At 53.9% G+C, this 23,075-nt stretch overlaps 1 protein-coding gene across 5 annotated transcripts in view; it reads left to right on the plus strand.

Moving 5' to 3' along the window:
* The window catches only part of PTPRS (protein tyrosine phosphatase receptor type S), a 105,981-nt gene that overhangs the window by 12,826 nt on the left and 70,080 nt on the right, over window positions 1-23,075 (plus strand). For 2 of the 5 annotated variants that reach the window (XM_047777406.1, XM_047777408.1), the window contains exon 1: window positions 20,569-20,697. The exons of 1 other annotated variant lie outside the window; for it this stretch is intronic. The gene's annotated coding sequence lies outside the window, so the exon portion shown is untranslated. Of the gene's footprint in view, window positions 1-20,568; window positions 20,698-23,075 lie in introns of those variants that run through there. 2 more of the 5 variants (XM_047777409.1, XM_047777410.1) reach the window with 1 other exon arrangement.

The raw sequence follows: 23,075 nt of genomic DNA on the forward strand, positions 1-23,075 counted from the left end.
TGTGTCACAGTTCTGACCAGTGGGATACATGAACAGAATGTCCTGGAAATGCTTTCAAAGGCAAGTAGTGCGTGCTTCCTTCTACCCGCCCCCCCAGTTGGAATACGGAGGTGATGGTTCACACCCAGGCAGCCACTTTGGACCATGAAGCAGGTGTCATGGTTAAGAATAAGGGATCAAAGAGATGGAAGGTGCCTGGACCCTGTTGATGATGGAGTGGGCAAAATAGCCCTGATAGGCCAACCTGGGGCTTCTTTTACGTGAAGAGAGAAATTACGCTCCTCTTGTGCCCTTTTTGGCATCCGCAGCCCAACTTGATCCTAATTGAGGCAGTAGGTCAGCCTCAGGACACAGTTGCTGTACTTCCCTCCTCAAGGCTCTGCTCATTTTAAAGTGAGGCTTCCCCTGATCTCCCTTTTCAGATCCACAACATCGTTATTTGCAAAATGATTTGTAAAACTGTTATTTGCAAAACCAGCCTCTCCACCTGGCTCCCCTTCTTCCCCATTCCTGCTCTGCTGTTCCTGGAAGCCCTTGTCACCACCTCCCCGTCGTCCGCATCTTATCCTCTGCCTCCTTTTTGCCGCCTCTGCCGTGTCCACAGCAGCATCCGTACACAGTTGGGCTCCATGCATGTTTTGCACACACAAAGATCTCCACTCACAGGGCAAGAAATGAGGCTCAGACGCCCGAGGTCTCCCAGCTGGCTGCTGGCCGTGCCCGCATGTGCACTAAGCAGGTGGCTCCTGAGTTCTTCCTTTTCACTGCCCCTCCCCGCAGCCGGCCAGTTCGGGCCGCCGAGTCAGTCCCAGCGGCTGCTCCTGCTCCTTCCTCTCGCCCCCGTGTTCTCACCTCAGCCTCCAGAAATAGCCCCTTTAAAATAGCCGCATCCCTGCGTTTTGGGGCCTCTGCCCGCCCACGGATGTGACGCTGTGCTGACGGGCCGGCCTCCTTATTGATGTGGGATTTTTTAAAAATACAGTTGGTGTTAGGTGTCCTGTTCCCCACCCCACCCACCGCCCGCCCCGCCCAGCCACCCACAAGGCTGCTTCCATCCCGACATTTGTCATTTGGGGTTTCATGCTGTGGGTCCCCACGGATATTCCATCATGTCTTGGCCGTCTGGTTTGCAGCACTGAGAGCTTCTGCTGCAGGCTCATGCAGCTGTGCTGTCACTCACAGTTCTGATTCTGGTTGGAGAGCCCTGGGTTCGAGTCCCAGTGCTGCCTCTTGCTGGCTGCATGGCTTTGGGCATGTGGGGGGACCTTGCTGAGCCTTGGTTCACCAGGCTGTGAAATGGGGACATTGCGGGACTTGGGCAAATGGCTGAAGTTTTCTGAACCTGTTTACCCACCTGGAACTGAGACCCCGTGAGAGTTTTCCACTCAGGGCCCAGCCCAGCCGGTGTCCTCGAGCTGGGAGCTGACTTCGTTGCAGCCCTCAGCCCCCTCTGAAATGGCCACCATCCCCCATCCTGGGGAAGGATGGAGTGAATTTGGTGCCAACTCTGGCCACTGCTGCTTCTGGGAACCTTTAGGAAATCATTTCCTCCTTCAGGGACTCAGTTTTCCTCATCCTTAGAATGGGCCCACGTCACCAGATCGTTGGCAGGTGGCCAGATGAGGCACATCTGCTGTTTTCTGCTCCACCCAGCCTGAGGACACAGCAAATGCTCCTTAGATGTGGAGACGTTTTCCTGTTGTTTTTTATGCTTGTGTTCACTGAGGCCACATAGATTAGTGGTTAAGAACCAGACCCTGGGACCAGAAAGCCTGGGTTCGAGTCCCAGCTCCGTTTCCTCATCTGTTGTGATATCATTTGGCCTCTATGTCCCTATCTGTTAAATAGGGAAAATGATGACCCCGCCCTCCGGGTCCCATGAGTTAGTAAGGGTAAAGCCTTACTGCTGGACTCAGAGTGGGTGACCTGGTGCCCGTAAATAATACGTCTATTCATGGAGTCCCTTCTGGCACAGTGGGTTAAGGATCTGATGTTGTCACTGCAGCAGCTGGGTTTGCTACTATGGTGTGGGTTCGATCCCTGGCCTGGGAACTTCCACGTGCCCCAGGTGTGGCCAAAATAAATAATAACAACAACAACAACAGTAATACTTCTGCTCACTAAAGAGTCATCAGGCACTTTCCAGAGTGCCGACTCTTCGTGGGAGGGGTATCAGGGAGACAGAGTTGATCTGTTTGTTTGGCTGGGAGGTCCTGGCTCAGCCTCTGGCCCCTCCCTCCCACTGAGGCTGGGATTAAACTGCCCGGAGGAACGTGGAGGAACGTGCCCAGCCCCGGCCACAGGCCCCCGGAGGCTGCCCCTGCTTCCTGCCTTGGCTCAGCAGGTGTTGGCTAGAGGCTCAGGAAAGGGGGCAGAGGGCAGAGGGCAGAATCCAGGGATGGCGCTGCAATGGGGACAGGAAAGGCCCCCTGGAGGAGGCGTGGATGCTTCCGCTGCCAGTCCATGGCTAGTTTAGCTGCGGCCACTGCCGCCGCCCCCACATCTGTGCCTTCTGTCATCTGGGCACCTACTGTGTGCTGAGCTCTCTACTGGGACCCAGCGGGGGAGGGAGTGTGTGCCTTTGTGGGGCTCACATTCTGATCAGAAAGAGATGACAAGCAACATATGTGTGATGTTAGGTGGTGATAAGAGAACACAGTGAAGGAGAAAAAGGATACGTGAGTGGAGAGATGAGGGCTGTATTTTATTTTATTTTATTTTTTGCTTTTTAGGGCTGCACCCGCAGCATATGGAGGTTCCCAGGTTAAGGGTCCAATCAGCTGCGGCTGCTGGCCTACGCCAAAGCCACCGCAAAGTGGGATCTGAGCCCCATCTGTGACCTACACCACAACTCACAGCAATGCTGTATCCTTAACCCACTGAGCAAGGCCAGGGATCAAAGCCACATCCTCATGGATACGAGTTGGGTACTTAACCTGCTGAGCCACCAGAGGGAATTCTATTTTCTTTTATTTATTTTTTAGTGCTGTCATTTTATTTTTTATTTCTTTGCTCTTGAGGGCCACACCAGCGGCATATGGAGGTTCCCTGACCTGGGGTCTAATCGGAGCTGCTGCTGCCGGCCTACACCACAGCCACAGCAACGCCAGATCCGAGCCGCATCTGCGACCTACACCACAGCTCACGGCAACATCGGATCCTGAACCCACTGAGTGAGGCCAGGGATCGGACCTGCAACCTCATGTTTCCTAGTCGGATCCATTTCTGCTGTGCCATGACCGGAACTTCAGTGCTGTTATTTTAGTGGCTTTTTATTGAGGAGTTGACAATTTGAGTAAAGCCAAGATGGATGTGAGGGAGGGAGCCGAGTGGATATGTGGGGAAAGAATGTTCTGGGCAGTGACCACAGCATGTGTAAAGGCCCTGGGGCAGGACCGTGCCTGGGATGTTGGAAGAACAGTGAGGAGGCTCATGTGGCAGGAGTGAGTGAGGGGGAGAGAGGGAGGAGGGGGACAGGGGTGGAGGCAAGTTGTATAGGACCTTGTGGGCCCGGGAGGACCGGGCTTTTGATGGGTCCCTCAGATGCTCACAGGAGCCCTCTGGCCACTGCAGGGAGGACAGACTGGGAGTGGCGGTGGGGAGCAGGCAGAGGAGACTGGACTGGTCCGGGCAGGATGATGGGGTGACCAGATGGAGACAGAAGACCAGGGAGAAGTGGGCAGATTTGGGATAGAGTTTGGAGGCAGAGTTTTCATAGGCTTAATCTTCATGGGAGCTCCATGAGGTTGGGACTCATACCCATTTGGCAGGTGGGGAAACTGAGGCCCAGAGAGGTTGAGTCATCTGCCCAGCCACACAGTGGCAGAGTGGCCGGCCGGGCTGACCCGCTGCTGGACCTGGCTGGTGTGCAGCTTGCTCCCTAAGCATTTAACAGCCATCACTTCTTCCTAATTTATATAGAGATTGACTACATGCATTTAAAGGCTTGTGTGAGCTTGAGTTCTCTTCATCAGGAGGTTGGCTTGGATCCCTGCTCTGCCCCATTTTAGGAAAATATGTTATAAATGCTGGAGGCAGGTAGACCAGGGCAAAGCTGCGGATCCTGGATTTGAACTTGCGCCCACCTCTTACGTAGCTGTATGACTTTATGGCTTTTGTCCAACTTCTCTGAACTCTCGTTTCCTGTGAAATCAGGCTCAGCTATTTGCTTGTCATCCCAGTAATATTTTCTGAGCTCCAGTTATGCACCAGGCAGTTTTAGGCAGATTGGCTGTTCCCGTCCTGACCAATGTGACCCCCAAAATGTCAGTTGACAAAGCACAGTGCTCGGGCCACGTGAGAGTGGATGGGAGCCTTCCGTGGATTGTCACTACTTTCCGTGGGTTCCGTAGTGTATTAGAGGCTTGGGGGGAAATCCTGGGGCAGCTGCCGGTGGGAAATGCTAGGTGCCTGGGGCCTGGCAGCACAGCAACCAGTGTCATGTGCGAAACCCCAAATCAACAGCTCTGGGGCCAAAAGCAATTCAGAAGAGCTGGGTTTGGATCACAGAAGAGTTTTAGGAAAACTTCAACTGTATATTTCACTTCCACTTTCCATTTCTGTGCAGGAGAGAAAGGTGATCAAAATCTATGTCCAAAGAAGTTGTGAAAAGCTCTTTCAGTAGTGGTCGTAGTAGATAATTCTGTGTGATGAGGAAGTCGTGTCCAATTTAACTGGCAGCTCTTTTTCTTTTGTTACTGACACATAAAATAGTGATGCATCCTGAACTCAATGAAATACAGGAATCATCAGATGTGGAGCTGGGACGGGGAGAGGAGGAGGGCTCCAAGCGCGAATGATGGGAGGGGAGGTCAGGGAAGGCTTCCTGGAGGGGCTGGCACCTGATCTAAGATGGGACAGTGGAGTAAGAGCTATCTGGGCAGAGAGGAGGGAATGGGGTTCCAGGCAGAGGGAATAGCATGGGCAAAGACATCCGACACAGAGTCACTGTGAGCTGTCCAGGTGCAGTAATGAAGTCTTGTGTCTTGCACAAGGCCCAGCACATAGTAGGTGCTCACTGAATGGATCATGTGAGATCGTAGACAATGGGTCCATAATAGACAGCCAGTGAATGGGTATGAGGCAGGTGCTCAGTAAATGGGCACTGCCCTCAGTCCCAGACCCAGATGCCACGAGGGTGTTGCTTTCCACCATCTGCATTCTGAAAGACCTGAGACCCAGAGGTTCGGGTCTGTTTCAAGTCCCTCCGCAGGTTGGCTGTTGAGCAGAGATAGCCTTGAAGGTTATCCTCGGCTCCCTGCCCTGCTACTAAGAAGGGTCCATCCTCAGGCGAAGAGTGGGCATGCAGGTTGAAAGGAGGAGAAACCCCAATCAAACTGACTTTATTTTTTTCTTTGTATTTATTTATTTTTTAAAAGATAAAGTGATTGAGTCTTTTAACTGAGAAGGCTGATGTTGGGACAGATTTAGCTTCAGGCATGACTTGATCCAGGAGCTTAGACAAGGAGCCTTTAACTCCTTGTTAAAGATAAAGAGACATCGACCCAGATCACTTACACTGCTTGCCCAAGGCCACTCAGCTAGAAGGAGGTTAAGCCACAATGCAAACTGGGGTTGTTCCGAATCTAAAGCCCGTGGCTTGGGAATGTCGTCCCGAGCTGGGGCTGATGATTTCACTTCACAGATGGGGAAACCGAGGTTATATAGAAGGGAAAGGACTCCTTAAGGTCACAGGGTAAGCAATGAGTAGAGCTTGGGATCAAACACACGTCAAACCCGTGGTCTTGGACCTCATACCATATAGTTCTCTGTCAATACAAGTTGAATGGTGAGTTAGTCCCACTGAGGCAAAGTGGAGGAAAGGTTTGCCAGAAGCCACCGTGACCTTGGGCCAGGCTCTCCCCTCCATTCATACCTCCTCCTGCCACCCACCATGGATGGTTATGACGTTGCCCTTGCTCTTGATGAACACATCAGGGATGACAGGTGGGGAGGTCCCCGCTGGCCCTGGCTTTGTGCCAGGCATGGGTCCCGGCCAGGCCTGCCCATCTCTGTCACAGGAGGAAGTGAGATTGGCAGCCAATTGTTCTTTTCCGAGCCAGCCGCCTCGCTCCCCAATGCCGAGTTTCCAACATGTTTGCATTGATTGCTCAAGCCCTCATCCCTTCTCCCCAGCAGACGTTGGACCCACTGCTCAGGAACTCCTGCCCTTTCTACCCGAGCATAGTCCTGCCTCTGCTCACTTTGCCTTGGGACATCTCTGCAGCATTTGGGGGGCACTTACTGTGTACCAGGTATTGAGATTGAGGCTGCCAGTGAGCTTTGTCACCTCATCCCAGGTCAGGCTCTGGGACTGGGTGACCTATACTCTTATTTCCGACCTGCCATCTCCAAGCTGTGTGACTTCGGGCAAGTGGCCTGACCTCTCTGAGGCTCAGTTTTGTCTTGCGTAAAATGGAGAGAATTGTGTGAAATAAGGGTCTAGCATGTAATCCATGGTCTTAAAATATTAGCATGTATTGTTGTTATTGCTGTTATTATTTCAGCATTAGCAAATATAGGTCTCTTGGTCCCTTCCCCCTTTATCCATACATCCGACACCCACTGTTGCATGCCTTGCTCTTCCACAAACAGACTCAGTATGTACAGAGCCTTCATCGCCTTTTGGGGGGCTGCATACTGTGCCATTGACATGCCCAGCCTCCTCCTGATGGTCATGTCCATCCATCTCTCTGTCTCAGGTTCCCATGAGATGAGCTGCAGTGTTTGTTCACACACAGGTGTCTTTGTGGAATGCATGTTTTAGCATGTGCTGGATCTCACCTGGTCACCCTGCAGAGTGTCTGTAATTTCTGCTTCATCCATCTGAGTGCAGGCTTCCCCTTGACAGTTTAGGGGGATAGGATTGTTTTTTTTCTTTGACTGCTCCCACTGGGCCAGTTGCAAGAGTCTACCTTGCCCACCTTGGTTTCAGATCTAAAATTTTCTTTCAAACACTAAGAGTGTTGAGATAGCAATTAAAGTGCTTCTTCGGGGCCTGGGACCCTGCTGGGGGTTTTAGAGATTCATCCGTAGATATTTACTGAGCCTCCGCTGTATGCTAGGCCCTGACCCGGGTGCTGGGAATAGAGTGGTGAAGAAGACAGAGGAAAAGAAGAACAACTAAATAGATTAAATATTTATTAAGGGGATACTAGATGCCTTTAAGAAAAACGAAGCCAGGGAAAGGGGTAGGTGATAAGGAGGTGCTGTTTTAGCTACAGAATCAAGGCAGGCCTCTTTGAGGAGGTGACATTTCAGTAAAGACCAGCAGGAGGTGAGAGAGTGACTTAAGTGGTGGTCTGAGGGAACAGCGTTCCTGAGGTGGGGAAAAGAGTTGTGCAAAGGCCCTGGGGCAGGGGCGTGCTTGGTATGTTGGAGGAGCAGTGAGGAGGCCCATGTGTCTGGAGCAGTGGCAAGGGAGGGAGCAAGTGAGGGCAAGGAGGGGACGGGGCAGGTTGTGCAGGGCCTCATGGGTGGCAGGAGGACTTGAGTTTTTGCCCCAGGGAGTAAAAGGGAGCCATGGGCAGAGCAGAAGCAGGACCTGACTCCAATCCTCACAGGTGCCCTTTTGCCACTGAAGTAGGGCAGACCGTGAGGGTGAGGGCAGGAGCCAAGGACCAGGGTTGGGGGTGACTGTACCTGTCCAGGTGAGTGATGATGAGGCTGGTCTAGGTGGAGGCAGAGGGAGGAGAAGTAGGTGGCACAATGGGTGCCAGGTGGGGTTGTGAGGAATCAAGGATAACTCCTAGGTCTCTGGCTTGAGAACCTATAAGGACGGAGGAACCGGCATGGGGAGCCCCCAGGTTACAGACATCCACCAAGTTTCCCAGAAGGGAAAAGGACTGCGTCTCTCTACAGGTGCTGGAAGGGGCCTCCTGAAGCTGGTGGCTCCTAAGTTAGCCCTTGGATATGATCTGGAGCTGGTATTTCATGGTGCAGATAAGTCAGTGGCCTCTGCCTGAGGCACATCCCTTTCTCAGCCTCAGTTTCCCCATCTGTATCGTGGAGATGATAACGGAAGGCAACAAAATGAGTTAATATGTACAAAGCACTTAGAACACAGCCAGCTACACATTTGGGTTTGGATGGGACTGGGGCCAGAGTTTTGTCAACGCCAAGCTCCACTGGGGCTCTTGGGGCAGAAATTCTGAGATTTGCTACAAGTCTCCAGTTCAGGATATGGAGGAGGCCCAGTTTGTAGACCAGGAGGTTGAGGCCCAGAGAGGTTAGGGCACTCATCTCAGACCACACAGCATGTGTGGCACAGCTCTTATGGGCCCACACACCCTCCCCACGTTGCTCCTCTCTCTTCTTCTCTGTGTGTTTTCCACCCCCAGGGCTGCCAGCTTTAGTTCTCGGTGGTTTCCAGGCTCCCCTTGACTCCAGCTTGGCACTCACCTCCCACCTCCACACACTCTGGACCCAGGGTTTGGTGCCAGGTGGGCTCGAGGGCTGGGGGTCTTGACGAGCACCCTCTGCTTTACACTCAGGGTTCCCTCTGCCCCCACCAGCCCCTCCCCCAAGCCTCCCACTAATGATGGAAGTGGGACAGGAGGGAGAGAGTGAAATTATATACACATGAACATACAAAAATTAGTTTAGGATCTGGGCCAAGAACCACTTGCGCTTGGCTGGGCATTGTGGGTAATTCATCGCCGATTACCATAAAAGCCAGAGCCTGGCTGACAGGCGGCCGCGGGGCTTTTGTTTAAGATTCTGATGAATATATAATCTCTCTCTTGCCGGGGAGCCTGAGGTTCTCCCCACCCTGCCCGTACCCCCTCTGCTCAGCATAGCCCCCAGGAAGGATGTCCACAGGATCCTGCCCAAGGGGCTGGCAGTTGTGGCCTGCTCAGGAGCCAGGCCGGCCATGGTCCTTTGGTGAGCCTGCCTGGAAGAAACCGGGCTTAGCATTCGATGCTCACGGCTTTCTCCAAGGACCCCAGGCTTTGTAACGCAGCGCCATCCCTGGGCCCAAGTCCCTCAGGCCTGCATTCATCCACCCAACACACGTTTATTGGGCTCCCAACTGTTTGTTTGGCCCCCCGCGGGTGCTGAGATGCTGCGGTGATTGAGATGGATGGGGTCCCTGCCTTTTCAGAGTCTGGGGGCTGATGGATGAGTAGACAGACAAGCATTTATCCATATTTAAAGATTCCCTAAGTCTGGCCCAGGAGATGCAAATTGAAACAACAAGATCCATTTCTTGCTCATCCGCTTGGCAAAAATGTCTGAAGCTTGATGATATCCAGAGTGGTAATGGGAGAGAGACCTCTGGGCGTCACCAGCAGGAGAATAAATCAGCTTCGCCACTTTGCAACATCTTTTTATTTTTAATTTCCTTTTCTGGCCAGATAACACATACATGTGGGAAGCACTTGAGGATATACGGAAGAATACACAGTGGAGAGCCTTTCTACCCCTACTTCCCTCACATCCTCAGTCTCCCTCCCCTCTTCTTCCCCAGAAGCAGCCACCAGCCTCCTTCTAGGACCGCGGTTTTTTTTCTGGAAAGGGCCAGACTGTAAGTCTTTTCAGCCCTGCCGGACAGCGGTCTCTCTCAATACTATTCAGCATGCCGCCCTTGTAGCGTGAAAACAGCCAGAGACTTCCATGAATGAAGGGCTGTGGTCGAGTGCCAATAAAGCTTTATTGACACAAACAGCCAGCAGGCCAGCTTTGGCCCATGTGTTGTAGTTTGCTGGCCCCTTCTCTGTATCAGTGCTGTCCAGCAGAACTTCGGTTTGATGTTAGAAACACGCTGTACCCATGCTTTCTAATAAAATAGCCTCTAGCCACATGTGCTGTTGAGCATTGGCAATGTAGCTAGTGCAAATGAGGACTCACATTTTAAATTTTATTCCATTTTATTGCATTCGAATGTAAATGGCCTTGCATGGCTCGTGGCCACCGTTTCGGGCAGCGCAGTTATCTAGACATCTTCAGTGAACATTCAGTAGGCAGCTAGGTGTGTATTTCTTTGTTTACGCAAAATGATAGCATCTTTTAAAAGCTGTTCTGTACTTTGGTGGTTTTTCTTTCCCCCTCTTGAAAATGTAGTATCTTAAAAGGTAATTTCATAATTATGCATCTGGTTTTTCCCTTTCACAGCTGTGATACTGGTCTCATAATACTAAAAGATACTAATCTTTTGTGGCAGTATTTGGTCCCTTACACTGGTATGCATTTATCAGTCCTCTGCTGTTGGGCACTTAGGTTGCTTCAAGTCTTTGGCCAGGTGGACTTTCTATATGCCTCATTTCATGAGACTGCTTCTTTCATATTTCCTAGAGGTGATGTTAGGCCCAAAGGGAAGGTGGAGATGCCCCAGCTGCACACCTCTCAGCATTGAGATGTGGCGGGTGTGGACACAGAGGTTCACAGGCATGGGTGGAGACTGAGAGAGAGGGAAAAAAAGGAGCTAACCTAAGTGTTCATCAACAGGGGATTGTGATAACCTGGTACGGCATTGTAGCAGAAGATTATATTCAGCAGGCAAATGTGTGTGCTCAGTAGATACAATGTCAGTGAAAGAATGCAAGTTGGGAAATGATACAAACAAGATGATACAGTTTCATGGGTGGAAAAAAACCCTCTCAGTATTTTTTTTTTTTTTTTTGCTTTTTAGGGCGGCACTTGCGGCATATGGAGGTTCCCAGGCTAGGGGTCAAATGAGAGCTATAGCTGCTGGCCTGTGCCACAGCCACACCATATCCAAGCTGCATCTGCAACCTACACCACACACAGCTCATGGCAACGCTGGATCCTTAACCTGCTGATTGAGGCCAGGGATCGAACCCACAACCTCATGGTTCCTAGTCAGATTCGTTTCCCCTGCACCATGTCGGCAACTCCTCCTTTTTTTTTCCTTTTTAATTTTATTTTTTCCATTATAGTTGGTTTACAGTGTTCTGTCAATTTCTACTGTACATCAGTGTGACCCTGTCACACGTATATATATACGTTCTTTTTCTCACATTATTCTCCATCATGTTCCATTATAAGTGACTAGATACAGTTTCCCTGTGTTGTACAGCAGGATCTCATTGCTTATCCACTCCAAATGCAATAGTTTGCATCTATTAACCCCAGATTCCCAGTCCATCCCACTCCCTCCCCCTCCCCCTCCCCCTTGGCAATCACAAGTCTGTTCTCCAAGTCCCTTCCCGTGTGGCTCCCACTCAGTATTCTAGCCTTACCTTTGGTCTGTAACTGCTTGGGAAAGATATGCAAAGATTGACACAAACCAGCAACAGAGGTTGCTTCTTGGGGCAGATAAGAGCGACTCTCCCTTCTGCAAATGTTTGGATCTGCTATGTACCAGCTGCTCCCTGTTCTCGGCAGGAAGAATTTGAAAGAACAAAACCCCTGCCCTCTTGCAGCTAGCACTCCAGTTGGGGAGTTGGAGAATAAACAAAGCACAGGAAAAAAAAAAAAAACCCCACATCAAATGTCAGAAAGTGGTATGTTGCTCAAGGAGAAAAAAAAAAAAAAAGAATCAGAGAAAGGGTCTGGGGAGCACTCAGAGTGGGAGGCAAAATTTTCAAGATGATGTCCCAAGAAGACCTCACTGAAAAGGTGACATTTGAACAGAGGTGGTGAGGGAGGGAGCCAGGTAGATTTCAGAGGGAAGAGTGTGCATAGCAGAGGGACAAGAGAGTGTGAAGGCCAGGGATTGAGACTTCCCGGGACAGTTGCTGATCCCAGACCACTGTGCTTACCCAAAACCATGCCTCTTCTGTCATTTCAATGAGCACTGCTTACTGGGGGCCACTTCTGGGAAATAATTCATAAGTAGTCATAGTAGCTAATAGACTTGGGAGCCAGTGGTCCATCCTCGTGCCTCCAAGTGGAAGCCAGCCCCAGCCCATGTATAGACCTCAAAATCACAGATGGGCTAGGTTTAAAATGTTGCAAATTCCACAACTGGGTGACCTCCAGTTAGGCAGGAGGGCAGAGGTTAGGGAGGGGAAGCCAGGGCTTGGATGAGTGGTGGTGGTGGTGGTGGGGAGTTGAGAACCAGCCTGGGTTCATGTCCCAGCTCTGCCACTGACTAGCGGTGAGAATTTGGGCCCACCTCCGGGCCTCAGTTTTCCCCATTGAAAAATGGGGAGAATAATCTCATCAGTCTTTGAGGAGGTTAACTGAGCTGCTTTTTGGATGCCTGGCCCATAGGGAGAGCAATTGTAGTAGCAGTGTACAAACTGAGCACCTACTGTGTGCCTGGCTTTGTTTGGAGCACTTTGCTCCCCACCCCCATCTTCCGCCTCTCAGGGTAGGTGGGATTTGGGTCCAGGTCCAAACCCGGGTCCAGAGATGTCACCTTCTCTCTGTTCACCCAGGGCTTGAGAGCTCGGGGAGCTGCCCAGAGAGGACAGGCCCACACCTGAGCTCACACAGCAGGTTCAGGCCAAGCAGGGAACCTGGCTCTGCCATCCCATCCCCCTCAGCAGCCCCCTGGTCCCTAAGTCTTCTCACCCACGAGATGCACTTGGCCCAAGGTTCCTATTCTCGCCTCTCTCCTTTGGTCCAGCACCACTTAGGTTTTCTCTCCCAGTCGCCCGTTTTTTCACATCTTAGATACTACCTCCTCCCAGAAGCCTGCCCCACCCCTGTGCCAGGCGCATCCCCCATCACACCTCTGGTCCTTAATTGCTAGAGCCCCTGTCTGCCTCCCTACAGCCCATGAACTCCCTAATTCTGGGCCAGGTCTGCCTGGGTCATCCTGTGTCCCAGCCTGGAGCCTGGTATACAGCAGGCGCTCTATAGATGCAAGTGTGTGTGTGAAAAGAGAATTGTTGCAGAAGTGTGGTAATCGTTCGTGTGTCAATATATTCATTCCTCAAATGACATCCTCTCTTGCACCCTCTAGTCCCATCTCTCTCTTGTTCCCTAGAACTTAGTGTGTCTGTTCCTACCTCAGGACCTTTGCATGTGCTGTGCCCTCTGCCTAGAATTCCTTCCTCCCCATCTTTGCATGGCTGCCTTCATCTGTCCCAGTCCCTCCCTAGAAGAGAAGCCCTGGGAGGTTGTCTGCCCTGTTTCTTTTCTTTCTTTTTTCTTTTTCTTTGTTTTTTTTTTTTTAGGGCTGCACCCACAGCATATGGAGGTTCCCAGGCTAGAGGTCAAGTGGGAGCCACAGCTGCTGCCCTACACCACGGCATCACCAGATCCAAGCCATGTCTGCGACCTACACCACAGCTCACAGCAACACTGAATCCTTAACCCACTGAGCAAGGTCAGGGATCAAACCCACAGCCTTATGGTTCCTAGTCGGATTTGTTAACTGCTGCACCACAACGGAAACTCCTGCCCTGTTTCTTCTGTGTCCCCAGAACTCAGGTAGCGACTGGACAGGAGAGATGCTGAAATTCTAGCTGTGACCGCCCTGCTAAGGCAAGTCAGTCAAGAGCCCCGTGAAGCCTGGCCTTGGGGAACTCTCTGGCCAGTGCCTCAATTTCCCTATCTTTAAAGGCCTTGAACCCACAAAAATCAGCTTGCAGGCACCAAAAAACCCAATCCTCCTGTGCACAGGGGAGGAAATGAAGGCCCAGAGAGGGACAGGGACTTGCTCAGGGCCAAACAGCTTCCTGGGGACAGAGCTGGGAAGAGATTCTAGGCCTCCTACTTCTTCTGAGCCATGAGTCCTAAAGTGGGGGACCCGCCCCCAGGGTGAGGTTGTTTTGGGGTGACCTGTGGGGGAGGCATCTGGCAGCACAGACCTACACAGACCAGCGACAACCCTGTTCTCTGGTCTGTAACATGTCCAGGAGAAAGCCTCAGCCGGGTGCAGGGGGAGCTTGAACACCAGTACCTGCCAATCTCTTCTCTAACCAAATCCCATGCTGCTGCTGGCTTTAGCAACAGTATCCAGGGAAAATGGAAGAACTCAGTACATGGTTTCATTGTAATAATTTTTCTGGTGACTTTCAAGGCTCGGCAGTTAGAGCCGTGCATTATAGAGTTAGTTTCTAAAGTAAATTAGTTTAAGAGAACGGCGTGAGCCAGTTGAATGAAAGATTTAATGAGGGTTATTGGGATGTGGCAGAAGTCGGGAACAAGGAGGGGAGGATTTTGGGGGAATGCCACGCACATCCCCACTGGGAACCTGGCAAGCGCAGAGGCATCTTACAGAGAGGATGTGGCCAGATCCATTAAAGTGGCCACAGCTAGCTCAAGGTGGGAGATGCAGGGGTGGGGGGCTGGTGAGGGCCCTGCCTGGAGGATTGCTCCTGGCCTGGCACTGCCCCTCCCACCCTGTGCCTCTGGCTGAGTCAGCAAGTTGTTGCTGGGCTGCAGAGCCAAGTCTGGCTGTGGTCGGGGCAGCTTTTTACAAATTTCTGCCCTTGGGGCCGGAGTAGCAGCCCCCAGCGGGTGCCTGGGATGGAAGCCAGGTAGACTCAGGTTCAGATCTCAGCTGTGTGGGCTTGTGGCTGCAGATGATGCCTGCCGACCTCTGTCCAGTCCTGCAAACCAGCCCCTTCAGACTTCGCAAGGCCTCTTAGCCATTTGTTCCTTCCTTCATTTACAAAGTGTTTATAGAGTATCTACCATATAACCAGGCCCTAGGACCCAGCAGAGGCTGAAACTGACCAGGCCCCACCCCTCTCGAGCTCCCACAGCCTCCAGCAGAGCTGTCCACAGAACTTTCTGCGCTGATAGAAATATGCTCTCTCCGTGCCATTTCCGTGGCCATGAGCCACACCAGAAACACGGCCGCTGTGATGGAGGAACTGAATTTTGAATTGTGTTTAGTTTTACTTCGTTTTAATTTTGTCACGTGTAGCTAGCGGCTCTCCTATTGGACAGCACAGATCGAGACAGTAAACGAGAAGTAGATCATTTCAGATGAAAATATGTGCCAAAAAAGAAAAAAAAAAAAGCTGGAGAAAGAATGAGTGATAAAGGCTGATGGAGGTGCTGCCTGAGCTAGGGTGATTAGCCATGGCTTCTCTGAACAGGTGATGTTTGAGGGAGATCTGAATGGAGAGAAAGAAACTGCCATGAAAAGATGGGGGAAAGGTGTTTCAAGCAGAGGGAACCAGCATATGCAAAGGTCCTGAAGCAGGGCTGTGCCTGGGGAGTTGGAGGAACAAGCAGGAGAAGTTCTGTGTGGCTGGAGCAGAGTGAGCAATGGGGGAGGGGGAGGGAGCAGGGGCAGTTTGGTGACAGGGGCCTATCATTTGGGGCCTTGTGGGGGGCAGAGATGACTTGGATTTTTACGGGAGGAAAGTGGGGGCCCTGGAGGGCTGTGGGCAGAGGAGGTAAGGTGGGGTCTGACTCAGGTGCTCACAGATATCCTCTAGCTACTGTGGGGTGGGCAGATCATGGGGACCAGGGCGGAGGTGATAATAGGGGCTAGACAGGATGGGAAGGGCAGGCGTATGGAGAGCGATGAACAAATTCAAGAGAAATTTAGGAGCGAAACTTGAGAGTATTTCCAGACTGGCAGCATGTGGGGGTGAGGGAAGAAGAGGAGTCAGGACCAGCCCCCAAGTTCTAGCCTGAGCTTCTGAAAGCACGGAGCTGCCTTCAGCTGAGCAGGGGAGGACAGAGGGAAGAGCAGGTCTGCTGGATCCAGCTGCACCTGAAAGCATCCTAGATTTGTCCAGAAGGAGAGGATGGTAGCTGGGCTTGGGGGGACCCGAAGGTGAACAAGGCAGGCGAGGGGCTGGTGCGTGCCTGTGGTGTGCCTGCTGCGGTGTGGCTGGCAGGCAGACACAACACCACAGCTCTGATGAGTGTGGGCGAGGCGGGCTCCTGGCTGGTCTGCACATGCTTGCTGCCCCAGGGCATGAATGCCAAGCAGGGTGGGGAGGGGGTCCTATTGGGTAACCTGGGGCCCTGGAGCCCTGGAGCCTGAGGAAGGAGGAAGTTGCCCGACCAGTTTCTCTCTTGCTTCCAAAACCAAGGGTGTGGAGTTTGGTGGTTGCCTTTCAATGAAATTTTCAGGGATTTTGTTCCTAAATGTGTGGTCAGCAGAGGGAGGGGAGTAGGGGTCTTGCCCAGGGATGCTGTTTTACCTACGGGAGCCACATCAGTGCAGGTTGCAGAGGTTTGTCTGTCCCAGCGGAGTCCCCCTTTGCTTGGAAATGATGGGTCACAGCTTTGTCTGAGGACCTCCTTCTGTTATTTATACTGGAGATCAAGGGGGGACCCACTGAACTCTCTGGGATGGACCCTGGTGAGCCATCTCATCATGGTGATCTCTGTTTTTAAAAGTACCCGCTTACACACATCCAAGAAAGACTGGGAAGGAAGCAGTCAGCTTCAGGGCCTCTGTACTTACTGTTCCACCTGCCTGAAACTCTGTTCCCATAGGAGTTTGTCCTGCTGATTTGCTCACTTCATGGTCTTCTGAGAGATCCGCTCAGACCCTTCTGTGCTTCTAGAGCCTCACAGTTCATTTTGTTTTTACTTTCCCATCTCTGGGTACTTCCCAGCCTTAAGTTATTGACAGTGTCTGTTTCTCGGTGGGTGTCTGTCTCTTCCAGTGTGAGGCCTGGGTGGGGGCAGGGGCGCTTATTGTCCCACCACTGTGTCCCTTGTGGCCCAGCACTTAGTAGGTGCTCAGTAAGTGTTTCTGGAAAAGAATGAAAATGACCCATATGAACAGTTTCCCCCCAGGAGCAGGGTGCATTGTGGGCAATTTTTATTTTCTCCTTTATGCTGATTTTCCCTAATTTTCTGCTGCACGCGCCTATTTTATAATTAGAAGAAAAGTTATTTTGAAAAAAAAAATTACCTCCCAAATGTCCCAGCTGCGGGAGCTGACGTGATCTAGCCCCAGGCTCCATCCCAAGGGCAGCCGCCTCCTGGGTATATACAGAGGACATAGCAGCCAAACGTTGGGGCAGGGGGGTCTCTAGGGTCAGCCCTCAGGGACACAGGGTGGGCAGAGCAGTCAGGGAGGGCTTCCTGGAGGTGGCAGCTCTAACCTTCACGATGCTCGGGCCGGAGTGCTCCAGTTGCTCTTCCTGAATCCCCTCTTTAACCTGCATCCTGCAACCAGTTCTTTAGAAAATTCCCTTGCTTCTGCCTTTATCATCTGTCCAGAATGTGCCCTCTTCTGCCCGCTTCCTTGCTTCTGCCTATTCTGTCCCCTTATTACTTGCCTGAAGCAGTGCAGTCACCTCGGCCCAGGTCCCCTGGCTCCCACCCCTGCCCTGCCCCCCATTTGTCCTCCCCAAAGGGCACCTGCGAGCATCTGAGCATCAAGTCCCATCCCTTCTCTGCCCACAACCCTCTATGGCTCCCACATCCCTGGGGGTAAAAGCTCAAGTCTTCCTCGAAGCCCCCAAAGCCCTGCACAATCAGTCCTGTCCCCTCCTTGGCCTCTTCTTCTCCATCTCTCCCCCTTACTTACTCTGCTCCAGCCCCACAGCCCTCCTGGCTGTCCCTCCACCATGTCAGGCATTGTCCTGCCTCAGGACCTTTGCATAGGCTGTGCCCTATGTGTGAATTGCTCCTCCCAAACATCCGCACTTCCTCAGCTCTTAGCTCAAATATCACCTCCCCTCTCCTTGACCCTCCTGTTTAATGTTGCATCCCACCCCATGGGTCCCCTCCTCCCCTGCTTTGTCCTTCTTCACAGCACTTAGCACCAGCTGCCCCTGGGTGTATTTTCTTGCTTTTGTTGCCTATCTGTTGCCTGCACTGGCATCAGTGTCTTGAAGGCAGGGATCTTTGTCAGTCTCAGTTACTGCTCTGTCTCCAGTGCCTCAAGCCAGGCCTGGCACACATTAGGTGCTAAGAAATGTGTGTTTTAAAAAAATGGCTAGTTGGCGTTCCCGTTTGCGGCTCGCTCGCTTAAGAACCTGACAAGTGTGTGTCCGTGAGGATGCAGGTTTGATCCCCGGCCTTGCTCAGTGGCTTAAGGATCTACTGTTGCTGCAGCTTAGATCCCGTGTTGCTGTGGCTGTGGTATAGGCTGGCAGCTGCAGCTCCAATTCAACCCCTAGCCTGGGAACTTCCATATGCCTTGGGTGCGGCCTTAAAAAGAAAAAAGATAAAGACACCTGCTTTGTGACCAGGGCACCGCACAGTGTGGCCTCTTGGGGAGAATAAAGTTGGAGAGGGCCCTCCTGGGTGAGGACTGGCCCGGCTGTTATGGAAATGTTTGCTGAGAACCTACTGGGTGCTGTGCGCTGGGCACTTGACTCTGGTTAAGACAGAGACAAACTTCGCCTGGCCTGCCAAGGTCCCAGTCTGGTGGGAGAGGCAGACCTGGAACCAGAGAGTTCACATGCGGGGTGATCAGAGCCATGATGGTGGCGGGGGCGTGGCACTTCAGGCCATTTAGTAGATGGGGCCAACCAGTTAGGGGCGGCCAGATGCAGGCCACGTTCAGCTCCAGATCTCTGCCTCCCCTCTACCATGGGAGTGGCTGTGTTCCCAGTGTACTGCGGTCACTTCCATCGCCTGGAAGCAGGAGGTCACTTCCACGAAGACACAGGCAAGAGGCCCAGACAGGGCAGGGCCAGTCTGGGAGGGGGTGGCAATTCCTCAGCCACAGTCTTCTGGGTCTCAGGCAACCTAGAACCAGGCGTTTCTGCCCCAGGTCGCACAGCCCTGGTTGTCAGGATGATGTGGGTTCATGGAGTGCCTGTTCTGTATTTCAGCCGGGGAGACTGAGGCCCCTAAAAGGGCAGGTTCTTGTTTGAGGTAATGTGGGTGGACCTGGCCTCAAACCCCAATCTGGATGAGCCCTTGGCCTGGGCCATCATCCTGCAGGTGCAAGCACAGCACCTACTACGCTCCTGGGGACATTTTCTGAGGGCCCACTGTGTGCTCTGCTGTGCTGTTGCAGGGGGAGTTTCCGCAGCTCAATCTCACCCCCATGTTGACACAGAGCACCTCCTGTGTGCTGCCCACGTGGTGTTGGGGCACCAGAGGGCCTCCATGAAACATCCACCGTGGGCCTCCCAAGGTTAGGGCTCAGGGCCCTGTGGGGGAGGGGAAGTGTCAGAGGTCTCCTGCTTAACAGCACCTACTGTGTGCTCCAAGTAAAAGGGGTAGGTGGTGAGTCTGCATGCAGACATTCACAGAGCACTTACTGTGTCCCTGGTGCTTTGAGACCTCCCTGGTGCTGGGGGAGGTAGGATTTTATGTTCTGTTTTGCAAATGGGGGGACTGAGGTGTGGGACAGGAAAGGGGCAGATCACCCAGGAGGAGGGCCTGGGAGGGTGCCTTGGATGCTGGGGAGAGGTGGGGGTTGGTTGGACCTGCCAAAGCATGGGTGGGCCACCTTGGGAAGTGAGTTGTCCTTGTCCCTTTTTGCCGCCCCCCCCCCCCCACGCCCATGTTCTTTGTCCCATCAGGTGGTGAGCTTCTAGAGGCTGGGGCTTGTCTGTCTCCAGCACTGATTTTTCCCCCTGGGCTTTACCTTTAGAGTGGTTTTGTCGTTTTCTGGCCCCAGGCCTCCTGTATCTTTATGGGTCAGGGCGCTGAGTCTCTGGACCCAAACTTGAGTTTGAATCCCAGCTTTTCCTGACCTTGGTAATTTCTCTCTTCTCTCTCTTTCTCCCTAACCGCTTTGGAAAACGGGGGCGACTGATGGTGGGTGATGGGAGCGGTAGCAGCGTTTGGAATACAAGGCTATGTTGGCTCTGGGAGTCTTCCCTGTGCACGGACGGTGGAACTGATCCCAATTCACGAGGGATGGGATTAGATGGGGGAATCACACCACCCCCGCCCCACTGCGGAGGCCCTTGGGTCTCCGCTGGGGGTCCCTGCCCCTCCCTCACCGCCTTCCCCAGCTCCCCAGAGCTGCTGGGCCTCCGCGTTCCCTGCCTCTCCCTTGGAGTTTTCAAACCCGCACGGGGCAGCAGCGCCGGCCGGGATTGGCTGCCTGGGTGGGGCCGCCCCTCCTTCTCCCCCCTCCCTTAAGCCCCCCTCGGATCGGGTGTCTCTGGGCCTGGCACGGTGGCCCCATCTGTTTCCAATCTGACCCTGCGCTCTCTGCCCCCTCCTCACGGTTGTGGCTAGGGTGTGGGCCTCTGCCACGGTGTCCCCGTTCATCACCCCCGCAGACCTCTACTGGACTCCCAGCAGGAGGGAGGCCTCTTTGTGTCCGTGCCCCTCCCCCACCCTCTGGGTTTCTGTGAGTGTAGGGGGCGCGGCCTCTGCCATCCAACCCAGACTGGGAGGGGATCTTCTGCCCCTTCTCCGACCTCCTGTATTTGGGTGTGTTTGGGGAGCTCTCTGCCGCTCTGTCCAGCATCCAGCCCCTTCATCCGTTGCCATGGCCACAATCCGTGCCTAGAAGAGAAGGGGCTGTCTCAGGCATCAGGCTTCCAAAGGGAGGGTCTTGGGCTGTGCCTCTTCGGCTGCCCCCTCATATATGTGCACACATACGGGAGGCACAGAACCCCCCTTGGAGGCCTCCCAGGCACGGGACCCCCATCCATGTAGGCTTCCAGTGCCCGCCGATTTGGCTCCCCTCTGTCCCGCCCGCCCCACTTCCGGCGGGCCCTCCCCCGAGGCTCACTCTGGTGCCCCCTCCCCGGGCCCGCCCCCTGGCCGCACCGCCCCTTGCCCCGCCCCCGGGCCGGCCCCCAGGCCGAGCTCGCTGGGCCTCGGCCTCGCCTCTCCGAGTCCTCGTTGCGCGCAGCGCTCCGGGCGGACCCAGGGACAGGCTGCAGCGGGCCCTGCCGAGGCAGCGCGGGGCTTGGGCCCCGACCTCTGAGCCGCAGGGTGAGTGCGTTGGGACCCCTTCCACCTCAAGGCCCAGCATGCGTGGGGCTTTGTCCCTCTCCCCCCCGCGCCAGGCTTCCAGGAAGGGGGTCCCCAGGTTCCCCCCACACTCCCGCCCCGCTCGCGGCCTGGCCCAGTGGCCCTGCAGAGACAGCTCAAGCCTGCCACTGCCCTGCGCTACCCCCCGCCCCCCATTCGGGCTAGTCGCTTGCACTTTGGAAAACTCCAGACCGTTATGCTCCGTGGGGTCCCCTCCCCCGCCTGGCCCCCAGCCTGACCTCCTCCCCCACCTCCTGGGGGCGGAGCCAGGTTGGGGCAGCCTTCTCTGCCATCCCCGGGGTGCTCTGGTAGCAGGTTTCTGATAGGGGGCTTGGGCATTCTCCCGCTGGGGACACACGCTTTGCAGAAGAGGTGGCAGGACTGTGGGGGTGGGGTGGGAGTTGGGGATAAGTGGCTGGCATCCCTGCGTTTAGCCACTCCCCCAAACTCACTGGAAGTTTTCCTCTATTTGTCTCTTAGCCCCTCAGCCTTATGGACCTCAGATGGATGCTGTGCCTCGTGGGGGCTTTAATAAATTAGAGGGTTGGGGAAAGCATATCAGCGTCCACCTTCGCTCTTCCCATTCCTGTCCCTAGACACCAAACCTGCGTACCCTCCTTTATTGCCTGGAGAGTCCTGCTTCCTGGGATTCCTACTCAGAGTCCTGGGCCATCTCAAAGGGGCTTCCTGTGACCCTTGGGTTGGCGCTGAGCCTCCTAAGTCCTGCCTGCTCCTCCTTGAGTCTCCCCTCCATCCCTTAAGGCTTGAGCAGACCTCCCTCTACCCAAGAGTAAATGTAAGTTGCAGCTGGAGGCCGCGCCCAGGTTGGCCTTCCCTGCCTGCGGTGGCTCCTTCTGGCCTCAGTTTCCCCCTCTGAAATGGATGTGATGACAAGAATGATGTGGATAAAGCGCTAAGTGGGGCCAGGCATGAAGTAGGTGTCTAATAAATGCCTGTTCCTCAGGTGGGAAGAAGACTCTCCTGGAGAATGATAGGTTTATGAGGGGAGCAGACCTGTGATGGGAGATACTGGTGCTGGGGAAGCTCAGAGGGGGCCCTGATCCAGCCTGGGGCATCCAGGAGGGCTTCTTGGAGGAGGTGATGGCTCAGCTGCGACCCAAGGATGAGTGAGAAGGCTGAGGTTTGATGGCAGTCAAGGAAGGGTGTGTGGTGTGGACAAACCCCGTGCACAGATATCCCCAAGGGAGCCAGAAGGCAGTGAGTGGGGCACCCACAAGGCAAGCAAGGCGCTTAGGGTGCAGCATGATAGGGTGGGCAGTTCTGGAGGCTGACGTTAGGGGTCTAGATTTTAATGGACTTTGATGGAAGCCATGGAAGGTTTTTAGCACAGAGGAGGAGTAAAGTCGAACACAGCTACTCCCAGCCTCTGGGTAGGGGGTCAGGGCTGGGCAGAGGAGGGTCCCGGGGCCAGGGGAAGAGTCTATAGAGGGAGTGATGACCTGTGGCTGCAGCTTGAAGGATGAGCAGGTAGGTGGGTCCGTTGGAAGGAGGACCTGTGTACACAGAGGCCCAAGGTGGACGGGTGCATGCCGAGAACTGTGATGACCTATGGGAAGAGGCAGGGCAGGTGCAGGACACCACACAGAGGCACTGGGGGAGCCCTGGCAGGTGTGAGCAGGGTAAGAGCGCACCTGGATCTTGGTGTCTGGGGCTCCCCGGCCTGGGGGACGTGCTGCTGGCAGGGAGCATGGACCCCGGGCTTGATTGAGAGCTGCTCTCTGGCCTCACATAGTAACCCAGCCCAGCCCCTCCATGCTGGGTGACCCTCGATGTGCCAGCTAGCCTTCTCTGAGCCTCAATTTCCTCCTCTGTCAAACAGAGGGAAGCACAAGTAGCATTTAAGAGGGCTCGGCACATGGAGAGGAGGGCACCCAGCTGGCATTAACCCATCATGCCCTCTGAGGCTGCGCCTCCTGGCTCCCCAACTGCCCTGCCCATCACTTGTGGCCGTGGGGACCCTTGGGGACAGCGTGCAATACAAATCGATAGTCAATTAAAGGTGGATCCCTCGGCCCTGGTCCTAGCCCTTTCTGGGAAGGTGGCCCCACCCTGAACCCATTTCTTGTTTGGGGGGGACATTGACAGCCCAAGAGGGAGAGGGGCTTGGCTAGAGCCACATAGAGCCCACCAGGGGTTCCAGAGCTCAAGCTTAGTTCCTGCTTTACAAAAACTTTGGGGGATACAGCAACCCAGGGAGGCTGGAGGCCCGGGTCCTGCCCTCAATGGGCTCTGGGGCCCTGGGAAGGGGTTCCAGGCAGCAGGAAAGTCCCTGGGCCCAGAGGGAGGCAGTGGGGCTGGAGAGGTGTTGCGGAGTGGAG

This window comes from Phacochoerus africanus, chromosome 4 (assembly GCF_016906955.1).
Source record: "Phacochoerus africanus isolate WHEZ1 chromosome 4, ROS_Pafr_v1, whole genome shotgun sequence".
Taxonomy (NCBI): Eukaryota; Metazoa; Chordata; class Mammalia; order Artiodactyla; family Suidae; genus Phacochoerus; species Phacochoerus africanus.